Here is a 12,497-nt window from a genome sequence, read left to right as displayed (position 1 = left end):
ATAATAGTTCAGGCATTTGAAAAATATGGGGCAAACAGTGATTATTACAAAAGCGGTGGAGTAGACTCATTATTATTATGTCAAACTGATGCCTGCTATGGAACATTGCTTTGGTTGTTGTTGTTTGTTTGTTTGAGATGGAGTCTTGCCCTGTTGCCCAGGTTGGAGTGCAATGGTGTGATCTCCACCTCCTGGGTTCAAGGAATTCTCCTGTCTCAGTCGCCCGAGGACCTGGGACTACAGGTGCATGCCACCACCACACTCAGCTAATTTTTGTATTTGTAGTAGAGATGGAGTTTCATCATATTTGTCAGGCTAGTCTCTAATTCCTGACCTCAGGTGATCCACTGACCTCCACCTCCCAAAGTGCTGGGATTACTGGCATCAGCCACCGTGCCCAGACCATTAATTGTTATAAGCTAAATATTAGACCCTTTATCCTCTGTAAAAGAACAGACGATGGCCCAACAAGCTGAAGAATCAATAGTTTGAATCACAGAGTTTCAGAGATATTTATATGTAAAATGTAAATGCTCAGTCAAAGCAGGTCTGTAATGTTAAAATCAGGGTTGTGGTTGGAAATTCCTGTGCTCTTGAAACATGAGAAGGGTAAATATCTTCAGAGCTTGTAGAGATGGCAGCTTCTTCCTTAGTAGGAACAAAAACATAGCCAGTGTTGGTAGATACTGCAGACACTTCTCTTTGTTAAGTCAATAGGTGTCCCACAAATAATATTTCCCCATCTCCTCTCCTGGCATCAAGCTCAAGTAGCTAGGATCCAATAGCTAGGATTAAATCCCAACATAACATTACTGAATATATGTTAGGCTTGATAATGGAGGAAATACATTATTCACTAACAGAGCTATAAAAGTGAAATAGGGTGTTTCTGTAGGTAACCAGAGTGTATGAATTTATTGGATTTTAAGGATGCCATGTTAAGAAAGGCAAAATGTAGATTAAACATTAATTCACTGAAATGAGGGAATTTTTTGAGATATCTGGCACGTAATCCAGGGGATGGGGCAAATTTACCACTAGAGAGGTTCCAAGAAGGCTAGAAAAGAAAGATATCTAAGGTGAGTGACGTCAAAAGAATAAAGAGGCTAAGGGAATTTGGAATGCTAAAATAGGAATATTTTATAAACCCAGAAAAGCCACCCAAGGATTATGCTCCACGGGAAGGCTCAATGCATGCACAATTCACTAAGGCCTTCAGGAATGCACCAGTGAAAGGGGCAGTGGCACCACAAAGAAGTTCAATAGCAACAATTATCCAAAAATCAGAACCAATGAAAGGAGAGGCATTTACGTAAGTGGGAATTGTTAAAACTCAAGGAATGACAAGACCATCAAGAAGCCTGGTGATGACAGCCTGAACACCAGAAACCATAAGGTCACACCATAAAGATAGGCAAGTTTGATGCACAGGGAGTTGAGAAAATATTGACAGTGGAGTGTTAAAGTCTCCCACTATTATAGTGTGGGAGTCTAAGTCTCTTTAAGAACTTGCCTTATATATCTGCAGATGGATTAAAGACTTAAACATAAGACCTGGCACTATAAAAACCCTAGAAGAAAATATAGGCAAAACCATTCAGGACATAGGAGTAGGCAAGGACTTGATGACCAAAACACCAAAAGCATTGGCAACAAAAGCCAAAATAGACAAATGGGACCTAATCAAACTTCACAGCTTCTGCACGGCAAAAGAAACAGTCACTAGAGTGAATCGGCAACCAGCAGAATGGGAAAAAATGTTTGCAGTTTACCCATCTGACAAAGGGCTGATATCCAGAATTTACAAAGAACTCAAACAGATTTACAAGAAAACAAACAAACAAACCCATTCAAAAATGGGCAAAGGATATGAACAGACACTTTACAAAAGAAGACATACATGAGGCCAAGAAACATATGAAAAAATGCTCATCATCACTGGTCATTAGAGACATACAAATCAAAACTACCTTGAGATAGCATCTCATGCCAGTTAGAATGGTGATCATTAAAAAATCTGGAGATAACAGATGCTGAAGAGTGTGGAGAAATAGGAACACTTTTACACTGCTGTTGGGAGTGTAAATTAGTTCAACCTTTGTGGAAGACAGTGTGGCGATTCCTCAAGGACCTAGAAATAGAAATTCCATTTGACCCAGCAATCCCATTACTGGGTATATATCCAAAGGACTATAAATCATTCTACTATAAGGACACATGCACACAAATGTTCATTGCAGCACTGTTTACAATAGCAAAGACCTGAAACCAACCCAAATGCCCATCGATGATAGACTGGACTGGGAAAATGTGGTACATATACACCGTGGAATATTATGCAGCCATCAAAAATGATGAGGTTGTGTCGTTTGTAGGGACATGGATGAATCTGGAGAACATCATTCTCAGCAAACTGACACAAGAACAGAGAATGAAATACCACATGTTCTCACACATAGGTGGGTGATGAACAATGAGAACACATGGACACAGGGAGGGGAGCACTACACATTGGGGTCTATTGAGGGGAATAGGGGAGGGACAGTTGTGGGGGGAGGTGGGGGGATAGCGTGGGGAGAAATGCCAGATGTGGGTGAAGGGGAGGAAGGCAGCAAATCACACTGCCACTATCTTGCATGTTCTTCACATGTACCCCAAAACCTAAAATGCAATAAAAAAAAATAACTATGACACCTATGTTAAAACATGGAAGAATAGGTAGTATACAAAGTTAAATCTAAAAAAGCAGAATGTCAAATGGTATGTAAACTCATTAAAATTATGTAAAAACATGTGCATATGGATGAGGTTTAGAAGATAATACACATATATTAAGATGTTTGTGTTAGATGAGTGGGATTACAGATAATTGTTTTTTTCTTTTCTCAAAATTTCTTTGAATGTTTTTGCTAGCCCATGTATCATGTTAACCTATATTGGTCAGCCAATAGGTTTGGCTGCATCGTAAGATCTAACATATTGGCAAGTTAAAGGTTACAGTGTATTTCTCTCTCATATATATCTCCAAATATATAATCCATGCAGAGCTGGTACAGTGAATCTACTATGTTGAACCTCAAGTTCCTATCTTTTTATTCTGCCATCCTGTCTTCTGAGTGGTCTCAGATGGCTTACCATCCTTTTTATATTCCAGCCAGTGAGAAGAGGAAAAGGAGAGAGGCAAGCACACCCTATTCCTCTAGAAGCACAGTGCCTGACACACAAGAAGACAAAAATGTTAAATAAATGAATGAATGATCAACCTTGCAGTAACTCTAGTTTTGAAAGAGCCAATCAGGGAAATCACATAATAAAAGATATTTCACATTAAAAAAAAAAAGAAAATAGTTCAAAAAGCATGGATGAAGTTTCTAAGAACAAAGTAGGCATGTAGCCAACGACAATCTACCAAACACAGAAGTGGACCCACGCCCATAGAAAGAGGTTAAGAGGTAAGAACCTAGGAAGAAGAGATTAATGGCAGGCACCCAAACATAAAGACATACACCTTCATTTGGTTCTCAGGCTTCAGCCTATTTCCAGACCCAGCAACCATGGACTGAAGAAGGATCTGTGTCCCTGAGTAGAAGACCCCTCTAGTAAGGTGGCATATCTGGATAGTTTATATTATTATACATAGAGTCTAAGTGGGCACTGATACCTAGAGCCCCAAAGCATCATCCTGGGCCTCCTGGTAGAGTCAAAGCTGAGAAGGGAAGGTAATAAGTATAATCCTTGCAATATGAACCAGGCTCATATTTAACCCAGTGGGTCTAAGTAGCCACTCGGTGGTTATTTCTTCAGTTTCCAAATGTTTAATTGGAATTGGTTTAGTTGACAATTTGCTTAAACCCCACATTAGTTTATTGGCCTCTGGGATAAGTGTTATCTCCCTGAGAAACACCAGATAGAAATGGCTCCCTCCCCCAGCCAAAATGATAACTCACATATAATATTTTATGGATATGGCTAATGATAGAGACTTACTATCATGACTTGTGTTCGTTTGTTAAAGCTACCATAATGAAATACCACAGGCCGGGTTGCTTAAACAACATTAAGTTTATTCTTTCATAATCATGAAGCTAAAAGTTCAACATCAATGTGTTAGCTGTTTTGATTTCTTCTGAGGCCTCTCTCCTTGACCTGCAGATGGCCATCTTCTCTCTCTGTCCTCAAATAATCTTTTCTCTATGTACTCATATATCCATTTGGATCTATTCTTCCTGTAAGGACAACGTACTGTATTAGGACCTACCCTAGAATCTTATTTTACTTTACGTGCCTCTTTGAAGAACTTATTTCCAAACAAAATTACATTATTTGCTATTGAAAGGATTTCAACATATAAATTTGAGGGGACACAGTTCAGCCCATACTACTACTAAAGTATAAAAAGCTACAGGAGTGGCATGTGGTCTGTATTAAATCTCTATTTAATTCACTTGTCTGACCTCTGCAGCCGCTGGGTGAATCCTGGGAATGATAGTAGAGAATAATTTTTAACGGAAGTGCAACAAAGGAGCAACTTGGTAGGAGAGGCTGTGCTTCCAAGCATGACATCATTGATCATGTACATTGATAAGACCTCAGGTATATGGTATTTGCACATTGATTTCTTGACTGATTTCTATTTAAATTAGAAAAAGCATCAGGAAAAGGTCGTATTCCCTTGGGACAGGCAATATTTACTTGCAGTTCTATGTCAGGGCTCTGTTAACTTGCTCACGTTCTGTTATAGCCAGAAGAGACATGAACAACCTGAATATCCCACTAACATTATAATGATTAATTATAGCAGAGGAATCATGCTAATTGGATAGGATAAGCAAAAGATTGTCTTGGTAAGACAAATGAGCTCCAGAGAAAGTGAGACAACTCCTATAAATAATTGGAAACCTAACCCATTTTTAGGAGACCAGGGGCCAAGAGTGTGCTGTGACTTCCTCTTTAAACTGAAAGACATATTATTGTGCTCTGAATTCCTTGCCATACTAATCCTGCTCTGGATGATACAATGAGTAATAAGGAAGGCAATCAACTCTGAGTGGGCCCCAGGTTGGGAAAGGGCTTTTTGAAAGATACAAGCTGTGGTGTGGGTAGCTCTGTGGGTTGGGTCATACAATTCAGCAGATACTTTGGTGAGTCGTCTGTAGCAGAAAAATATACAACATGGAGCTTATGGCAAATCCCAATTAGAGCATCACAACATTTCTTTTTAAATTTGGGAACAAGGCCATCAATCTGCACCAAGAAATTATACTCCTTTTAAGAAACAACCCTAGCAGAGACAGAATGTTTGTTTGTAGTGCTCTGTGACAGTGTATACAAAAGATCCCATTATGAATCCAGTTATGTAAGACCTCATAAATCATAAATTGTGTCAGGCCCAGCATTTTACCATAATAAGTAGGAAAGGTATATATGGATTAAGCCTTAGTAGGACAAGAAGGGAGGTATAATAAGTAAGCTATATGAGTGAATATCACAGACCCTCCTATCACCCAACTGTTTCATTATGTCCCTTCACCAGTTTATACTTTGGGCTGCACTGGAGAGCAAGAGATCACATTCAACCATGTGCAGGTGGAGAAAAAGGCCCGCACTTGGTTCATGAGTTGTTTATCTTAGTATGTGGGTGCAAGATGAAAACTGGTGGCCGCTGCCCTTCAATCCCATTTCAGCACGGTCTCAAATGACAGTAAAGAGACAAGTGTTCACAATTTCAAAGCTGCAAGAGATGCATCTGTTCATACACTTTGTGTACAAAACAAAGTGGCTGGAGGTAAGAAGATACTTGGAAGTCTTGGCAACAATAGTGTGGATGAACATAGAGCGGGGCATAAAGAGTGGGATTTTTATATTACAGATCACTGCTCACCAGGGAATATCAGCAGAGAAAAGGAAGTGAGCAACTAAGAAGACAGCATTACTTAAGGCGTTTGCTAATAGCCAGTCTTTGTTTTTGACCTCTCCTACGCTGATACAGTGGGAACAGGAAGGGAATGCTATGGTGAAACAGATGGACACTGTATGTGGGATCCACAGAATAAATGTGAATCTAGCCCGCTTATCACTGTGAATCTAGTCACTGTCGCATGTGAGTGCCCAGCCTGTTAGCAACTTGTTAGAGTTTAATGCTAAACTCCTAACATAGTAGTATTTCTCCAGTGGCCACTTGATGACAAGTTGGCTACCTTACTTTTTTACATCCTGGGACTGTAATTTTTTTTGAAAGTATGAATAACTCTATGTATGAATTTTTGCCTTTATTTAAAGCAGCACGCCTGTCAGTAGCATCATCAAGAGGCTTATGGAATGCCTCATCTATAGGTATGGCATTCTATACAGTAGCAAATCTAATCAAGTAGTCCACATGATAGCAAAAAATGGACAGAAGTGGACCCATGTCCATAGTATCAAATGGTCGTATCGCATACTGCACCATCCAGAAGAAGCTATCGTCATTTAATGCATGAAGAGTCTTCAAAAAGCACAGCTGAGTCCATGTGTGCAGGTAGCATTCTAAAAGACAGAATGCTAGTCTTTAGGATGCAATATAGTCATCCCTCAGTACCTTCAGGGATGGTTCCAGGTCCTTTTTCCATACCGAAATCTGTAGGTCCTTAAGCATTTTATATAAAATGGGGTCATATTTATACATAATGTACTCACAGCATTCTTTATACTTGAAATTCTTTTTAGATTACTTGTAATACATACTACAACGTAAATGTTATATAAATTATTGTTATGCTATGTCTTTTGTTTGTGTTATTTTGTATTGCTATATTTATTTGTTTTGAATATTTTCAATTAGTGCTTGGATAAATATGCATAAACAGAATCCATGGATTCTGAAGATTGACTGCATAGGCATTAAATCGCAGACATCTATGTAGTGTTGTATCTTACACAACAATGATATATGGGTCTAGAAACCAAGAGATAGAAACAGGAGAGTTTCTAGTTACCACAATTTCCAATTAGCAACTGGAGGACTTTGAGCTCCTCTTCTGGAAGAATTGGAGGTATAGACTCCCCTAAAAGACACATTTTTACAATGTAATATTCCATGAATCTCTTTAGACATTGTGTCCATGGACCAGCAGATGAGAAGATAATTCACCATCATGGCTTCTGTAACACAATGAGGGCAAAAAGGCATATGTGTGGAAGCCAGGTGATGCATTTAGGTACTTCCTATACTCAGCTGGGACATTATAACTGAAATGGGCAGGTGCAACAACCTTGATTTGAGAAGCATATGATTGCCCAGGGTTCAGACACATCACAAATGAATGTTTGGATTACAGAACCAGGCAAGCCACCAATATCTACCAAGGTAATATCTGAGGTTGAGAGGAAGTCTGAATAAATAGTGTGGGAGAAAGAGGATAAATGCCATTTGTGACCAAGAGATCACATTCAGTGACATGACAAGGGTTGTATTTTGTTCTGCTAAACTTCCTCTTCTAAGTGTCACTTCAGAAAGAGAAAACATAGACACCATGAAGCTGCTATATAAGTCTACATAGAGCAGTAGAACTTTGCATCAAAGACACAGTGTTGGTGGCCATGAAAAGGTCTCAGCAACCTCCTTTTGGGAGTTGTAATTATATTCTCACAAAGGCCAAACTTTCATCAAATGGCTGACTGAGCATGGTAATGGGACCCTTATAGCCCCTTTGCTGCAAAATGTGGCATTCTTCCAATGGATGACCTTAGCTTGAGAGCTCATCTTAGTGCTTCCCAAAGGATGTAGATTATTCACATTTTGACACCTACCTTACATCCTACACTAATGTAAATTTCAGACATTAAATGATCAAACATCAAAAATAAAAGAAACAAAAGCTAAATTAAACATCAGAAAATATAAATTAGAACATGCATTGATCTGTTCGTGGACAATTTTAAAATTGGATACAAATAAAAATATAATAGAAACAGAAACTAGTTGGTAGAAATCAAAATGTGACATTTTGAATGTGATACAAAATCAAGCATAAACATAAAATGCAAAAGAAAATGAGGGACACTATGTGTCACATATCTAACAGACTAAACCACTTCTAAAGTTGTATAAAAACAATGCATGCTCCAGCTGAAACTTGGAAAAGTTAATGAGTACACACAATTTGAAAGGCTAAAATTATATAACAATTAATCATGCTAAAATATATTTCACTTCATACTTAGAATAATTCAAATAAAAACATCAATGATTTTACATTTCTCCTTTAAAAAGACAATTATTTATCAAATGTAATAAAACCAGGATTAGTGATTGTGCCAAAAAATATAAAATATCCCATATGCAAAATTTTCCCTTCTATACCTTTTTCATAGGCACTACTAATGCCTTTATATGAAACAATATTCACTAAGTTTTGTTTTGATTATGAGAATTAGAAATAGCATACATGTCTGAAAACAGCAAACTAGTTTAATATATTTTAATGCAACCTTATTGGAAAAGCTATATTGTCATAGAGATTCCAATGAGAAATATAAAACTGTTCATATTTGGTTGAGTGAAAGTTTAAATATACAAAGTTGAATATTCACTTGTTTCTATTTTTTTAAAATAAGATCATATTCATATGGGCAAAGATCATATAGACGTATATATGTTTGTGTATTAAGTTCACATCGTGTTTTTCCAGTTGAGTGGCTTATTGATGTATTTAAATAAAATGTGTATACTGGGAGTGGCAGAATTAGTTCTCAGATTTTGGCAAGCTTATTTTGTAAGAGATTAAGTGAATAGACAGACATCATTGAAAAAAAAATCCCCTGAACCTCCTTTCTTTTCCCTTAAGAAAATAGAATGATCATTTTCATTGAGAGCTATTTGGTAAAGCAAAATTACTTGCTTGGTTTTCATCCATCAGAAAGCTGTTATATGCCCCAAACCAGAATAAAAAGCACTACATAGGGTTCTTTGGGTCTCTGCGTGCTATACAAATGTTGGCATGGCTTTTTCTTTTTCCAAAGAGCAGCACATGGTGATAACTATATCAAATGGTTCCTAAATCCAGTAAAATATTGGTCTTAGGACACTGGTGATTGCAGAGCTAGCACTTTTAGCAAACCAATAAGGCAGAAACACTAACATTTATTCTAGGAAAGAGACAAAATGTGTGAACAAAATTGGGTTAAAAATCAACCTTTCACAAAGCAAGAAAGCAAGATCAACACTGAAATGAACTATTCTATTAATACATTGACATTATATCTACTCACCACCAATAGGACATATATATGAGTTGGTAGACTAAATAATTTCCCAATTCTTTAATATAAAAGGCTTCTCCATTAATTAGCTCCTGATATTAACCAGTTTTTATTTCATTTGTGGGTGGGGGGAGTGGGTAGTGAGTCAGGATCGATGAGGACTGGAGAGCATTTTAAGCATTGTTACATGGAGACTATGGGTCTTAACCTTTGTGAAATCAGAGAATCATTAACTTTGACTTTACTATTATGCTCAGAATTTCTCTCCTCTCGCTTTTGTCTTGCCCCCAGTAGAGAAGTTGAACCTTTTAATATTTAACAAGTCTATTTCTGGGCTATTAAGGGAGATTAAGAAGGAAGCGTTGAAAAAGCAATGTTATTAATGTGATCTGAAATTTAGTAGAGGCTAGAGGCTGAGCTGGGGATCAAGTGTTAGGATTTACAGTACAGGAATAATTTACCCTGCTGCTCCTTAACTCTCTCCACACACACATATATGTGTGCATGTACAAATGTATATAAGTGCATATACATGTATACCACACACCCACAGCCACATCCCATACACCACAGCCACATCTCTCTGTCTCTCTCACACACACACACTCACACACTGTTCAGTTGATATTCAGCAGACAGCTTCTGGGAATAAAAGATATCTATACTCTTAGTGTCTAGACAGATAATAAATATGGAGAAAAGAGAAAAAACATCATTGTTTCACAAGTCGGTACAGAGAAATATCTCTAAATAACAATGTGTTTTACTGCTTTCTGTTTTCTTGTGGGACGGAAAATGGGAGGACCAAATGCCTGGAATGTTTTTATCGACTTCAGGCTGAGGAAGTATTGGCTCAGGGCCAAAATATCTCTATCAAGAGAGGCATATGGTCTTGTTAGACAGCCATTGAATTCTGGTTAAGCAATTATACGTTGAAATAATATATTTGAGAAGATAAAGTACCTTTGTTTAAGAGGGGACGAGGAGAACAGGAATCTCAGGCTAGACGTGAAATTATGAGTAAAGGCAGGATGAGGAAAGAGAAAAGCAGGAATGTGAATTGTTGGACTTAGCTTGAAAGTGGAAAAGGCAGCAACCAGGAAACCTCCCAGGATATGGTTTTGAAGATGCCAACTGATTGCGAAAGTCGATGATTTAGTAGTATGATTTGGAAGACCTCTAGACCCCTCTAAGTTTATCTATTTGTCATAAGGAGCTTCTCATTAGTAGCTTCCAAAGCACATTCAGTTTGGTTCCAGAGACCTCTTATTTGTCTTGTGGAAAAAATGACACATCAATAAAAACCCATTACTCCAATCAATATTTCAGGAAGCCTGGAGAGTATGTGCTAGCTACAGACAATCTATGTAACAGTCCCAAAGGAAAGGTGGGCATTACTTTCTAGCCATTTTATAGACATAGGTATTTTATCAGAAAATATCACGCCTCTCATTTCACTAATAAGAAAGTGCTCTTTGATTGAGGAAAGTATATATAGTCTGGTGAAAAAGAAATGACACATCCAGGGGAAATAAATATCCCATACATTACTGTAGAATAATTACCGGAGAATAGTTATCTTTAGAAGAACTAAAATCTCGAGAAGGTCTCTGTAAATGATATTGTGTAATTCCTCTTGAGATTTGCAGCCAATTTCAGCCCTTACACACTCATTCTAATATTTCCACTTTTAAGTATTGATACTTCACCAACATTGGGTTGTTTCTTTTTGTTTGCTACAGACTTACTTATGTATTTAGGAGTATACATGTTTCTAAAACATTCTCAGAGTGTGTTACTTCAGCTGCTTCTTCTCTTAGATACATGTGTATTCAACCATCAATATCTCTACTTAGTTTTTTAACTGCCTGCTAAACTACCTGTGTTGTATCATCTATCCATCTATCTATCTCATTATCTTTTAATCATCTATCTACACCTACCTCTACCTCAGCAAGAGTTGCATATGGTAAACTTCAATGCCAGTGATTTTTCTTTGGTTGTTTATGAGATTTTGAAAGCTCTACAATCTTCAATCGAATAATGATAAACATTTCATTCTCTATTATAACAATTCTCTACTTTAGCAACAGGTAGAGAATAGGTAATCTTTATGATTTTGTATCATTCTAAAACATTTAGGTACATTGAAGGTGATATGCAAAATCCAGGAATGATCAGAAAAATAATACCAAAATCATTTTATATAGAGATTGTCATGAAATATGACTATCATTGTGTGCTTTCATTTGCCTTGTTGGGTAAAGCCTCTTGGTTAGTTTGTTAATATTTTTATTTTATTTTTATTTTTCCAAGTTCAGGTCAGATGAGTAATGTGCCTATGTTGTAGCAAGGTTCTGAGGGTGGCACATCTCACACAAGCATGTGAACACCCAACCATCATGCTCATGCACCACAAAAGGGTTGGTTAGTTTTAATATTAGTCTGAACTCAAAACATTTACCCTTACATGAAACTTTATTTTCTCTAAGCTTGTAGTGAAAATTATTCTTATTTAAATGAATCTACTATCATTGGGGTTGAATTAATTTTATTTTTGACAGGATGAAACTATTTTTCATATTAAGTTAAACCCAGTTTAAGGCATTTGCACAATACCTAACAATAAAGATGAGAATTCCTGAGGTAGAGTTAGATCTGATAGCTTTATGTTTTTCAAATCTTCTTTGTTAGTTTTAATCCTTTTGTATATTTCTCGCAAATGCAATTCAGTGTTTGAGGCAAACTTAATTACCTAAAATCTTGGTGTACAAAAAACTTTAAACTACGTTTAAAAATACTTGTGAGATGTGAGGAAATCATGTAGAATGTTATAGAAAACCATACACAGGAGACTAAGATAAACATTTATTTACTTGAAGGGAAAATGTGTAATTCCCCTTGAGATTTGCAGAATTATTTGATATGGTCTATAATCCTTTTCAATATTATGAAACATATAATGCTTGGAATTTTAAAGGTATTTAAAGCAAAAATGTTTAGAAAATATGTATTGCTTATTTCCAATTCATACCTGCATTTACTGTTTTATAGATTGCTAATATATTGGTTTTCTAATTTGTACAGTATTTCAAAAGTTTTACTTCATCAGAAACATTTTATAAATATGAATCTTGCTTTACATATTTACCTCTAATATTTTATCTCAAGAAGAAGAGATATGTAATTATAATAGTATTGTCAGTCTATATTTTACATTCCCCTATCTGCATGTTTCTAGGTAAGTGAAAAGAGGA

The 12,497-nt window shown here is 36.7% G+C and overlaps 1 non-coding gene across 1 annotated transcript; it reads right to left on the bottom strand.

Annotated features, from left to right (window-relative positions):
- Positions 1 to 11,560: 11,560 nt before the first annotated feature.
- Positions 11,561 to 11,665, bottom strand: LOC118152625 (small nucleolar RNA U13). Its single transcript, XR_004741361.2, has one exon. It is a non-coding gene; the product is annotated as a small nucleolar RNA U13 (small nucleolar RNA).
- Positions 11,666 to 12,497: the final 832 nt, after the last annotated feature.

Source organism: Callithrix jacchus, chromosome 3, assembly GCF_049354715.1.
Source record: "Callithrix jacchus isolate 240 chromosome 3, calJac240_pri, whole genome shotgun sequence".
Classification (NCBI taxonomy): Eukaryota; Metazoa; Chordata; class Mammalia; order Primates; family Cebidae; genus Callithrix; species Callithrix jacchus.
Note: the sequence above shows the minus strand (reverse complement) of the source record. Positions and strands in the feature narration are given on the sequence as shown.